Source organism: Austrofundulus limnaeus, unplaced genomic scaffold, assembly GCF_001266775.1.
Source record: "Austrofundulus limnaeus strain Quisiro unplaced genomic scaffold, Austrofundulus_limnaeus-1.0 Scaffold83, whole genome shotgun sequence".
Taxonomy (NCBI): Eukaryota; Metazoa; Chordata; class Actinopteri; order Cyprinodontiformes; family Rivulidae; genus Austrofundulus; species Austrofundulus limnaeus.
The window spans coordinates 1,840,064-1,843,086 of NW_013952485.1; positions in this window are offsets into that span (position 1 = coordinate 1,840,064).

A 3,023-nucleotide genomic window follows, 5' to 3' on the forward strand; every position below is an offset into this window, starting at 1 on the left:
TACTCACATCTTTCAGAAGAATTCACATGAGCACTTGTGCACTCCTGCCTGGTATGCACCTGTTGTCTTATTTGGATCATGCCCTTGAACAGGAGGTAAAGCACTAAGAGTTTCCACCTGTGCGTGGGAGGTGTGTTTGAGCTCATGATCAATTAAGATGAAGAAACCAAAAGAGGGAAGAGAGCATTAGCAGTACACACTCTTATTAACACAATCTTTTCTGGCCTTTCAGATAATCTCCATCCACCCTTCGTAAACCCTCTGCCCCACCCGTTGCCCACCCTTCGCCCCCGATGGCCCAAACGTCGCCCCAACGCTGACATGGTTTGGGTCATTTCATCTGATGGGATCTCCTGGGAGAAATTAGCATGTGCAAAAGAAACGTCCACAGTCTAAAAAGCTCGGTGTTTCCAATTTGCCGCCACATGCTTCAAATTAGCCACGTACTGGGTACAGCGCCGGGGGGGGGGGGGTGCAAGGGAAAGTGCAAGAAGCAGGTTAGTTTAATCTCAGTTCACAGCTGTGATCCGAATTGTTTAAATATTCAATTCAGTCTGTGGTCAATTGCACAACTGTTTAAGAAAAAAAAATATTAGTGTCTGCACAGTTTAAATGTGTTTTTTAAATTAATTTAAATCTTTAAATATTTGAAGCACATGGTTTTTATTGCTCCTTCCAAATTTCTTAACTTACTGCTAATTAAAGCTTTTATTTGTTTTTACTTTTCATGGATTATTGAACAGAACATTAAAAAAATTACATCAAAAAATTAAATCAAAAGCTGTTTTTTTCCTTCCAGCACAACAAAATGTTAAAATTGGCTGCCTGCTTTTTGTCAGAATCCTTGAAGATTATTATTATTAGCCACTTTTGGTTCTGCAGATTTTTTTTTATTTGTTCTGAGGCCAAATTACATCCTTATCGCATCTGTTGTGTGTTTATCTTGTTTATATCACGACTCATGCTTGGGTGAGGTTTCTGTCTCTGTGTGTATGCATGCTGGTCTGTGTGTATGTGTGCGTGTGCATGTGTGTGTGTGTGTGTGTGTGTGTGTGTGTGTGTGTGTGTGTGTGTGTGTGTGTGTGTGGCTCTACATTTAAGCGGGACTGGGAGAGGGTCTGGAATCCTGGGATGACATCATTGCCCATGATGTCATTCCTACAGGGTGACTTTGGCACATGCGATTGCCTGGGTGAGGTCACGCGTTCACTTCTTGCTCCCCGTAATGGACGGTAAAACAGTGGGTCATCGCTGCAGACTGAGCCGTGTCAAATTTAGTCGCCAATTAGGTAGTAAGAAATCACAGAGTAAAAAATTTTAAAAAAGCGTTACCAATCTGTTTATTTAAAGGGCTGGTACAGATACAGGGCTGATATTTCATTATTAAAATCATCTTAAGCAAATGAAATTAAATATAAGAATAAAGCTGGATTTAATGTTTTTAAAGTATTTGCAATTTATTATGTTTATTATAAAGGCTGATTATTTTAGGTGACAAAGGAGAGGCTTTTGTTTAGATTTGTTTGATTTGTTTTATTTGGAAAAAGGTATTTCATTTTGTTATTTGAGTCATTTTTATACAGAATAAAATAGTTATTTTTTAAACAGATAAATGCATTATTATTGTGGCAGCAAAGTTCTAGACAACACACAAAAACTATGACTAAAAATAAAGAATTAAAAATTAAAATTCATTCCTAAAAGAGTGAAACGTACAAAATTAGGTCAACAGTATGTTGATCCTAACCCTAAGACAAAACAATCCTTCCAAAAAGAAGTATATCTCAATGCATGTCATTAAGTACACTAAAGTATAGTAAAGTATATTTTCCCAATTGTACTTTTATTAATTTGGCAAGTACACTTTAAGTATATTATTAATATAAGCCAGGTAACACATACTGTATCTCTGATAAGTACTCTCTTCTTTTAAGTTTAAAATTAGTATACTTAAAAACACAGTACTGCTTTTTGGTAAGGTAAATCAAAGTTTCCAAGTATGTAGATTATTAACAGTTAATGCCTTATTTCTGACTTCCTGCCCACCTATACCCACATTCACTGACACTGGTTGAAGCTGCTGATTTTATGCCTGTGTTCATTGTCACGTTGTTCACTTATTTTATGTACATGCTCATATCTCTTGAGGAAGTTGTGTACTCCCTGCAGGGAACCAGTTTATCAAAAGCTCATCAGATTACTGTACTGAAACTGGTGTCTTGTTCTCAAGAAAGTCTGGAAAAGCAAAATATGTAATGAATGGGTTCTGATTATTGGGGAAAAGATTAGGTAAAGTCAGTGGTTAGTAACTTTTTTAAAGGAATGTTATGAAAAATCTCGTAGACTGCTCTATGATCGAATACAGYGTGGAGAAATAGAGTTTAATTCCGACTGGATTGATAAACTAAGAGCTAATCTGAGCGGATTGAGACAACTTTAAGCTGTAATATACTGTATATAGTTATTTCTGCCAGTGCTGTTTTATATACTTTCAGAGCAAATTAGATTTTGGGTCACATGATGGTGGTTATTTATTAGCACTCRGAAGAAGGATCTATCTGTAACACTTCTCTTTCAGCCTGCCTGAGATACTTCAAAAATTTATTTCATAAATGCCAGAATAACTGTGTAATGTGAAATTAACTATGATCTAAATCAGCATTATTTTTGTAATCAACCTCAAGATTTTTGAGATTAACCTTCTTGCCCATGTTCAGACCAGATGTTAGCTCACTGATGCAGAATTAAACTCTTTTTCTCCAAACTGAAGTTTCTGAAAGCTTATCTACAACAAGTAAAATAATAAATGCTTATATTTTCCCACAGATGCTCACTAAAAAGATCTGGACTGTAGCTTTAAGGGAAGTGAGCTCATCTATTTTAAGCTGGTATTAGTCAATGAAAGAAAAATTTCAATCAACATTCAAGAAACCCCKCAAGGTAATGAATGATGTAATGGAGCTTTATGAGTTCATCTTTCTGACCTTACCTCTAAAAATATATATTAATAAGTATACAGTAAT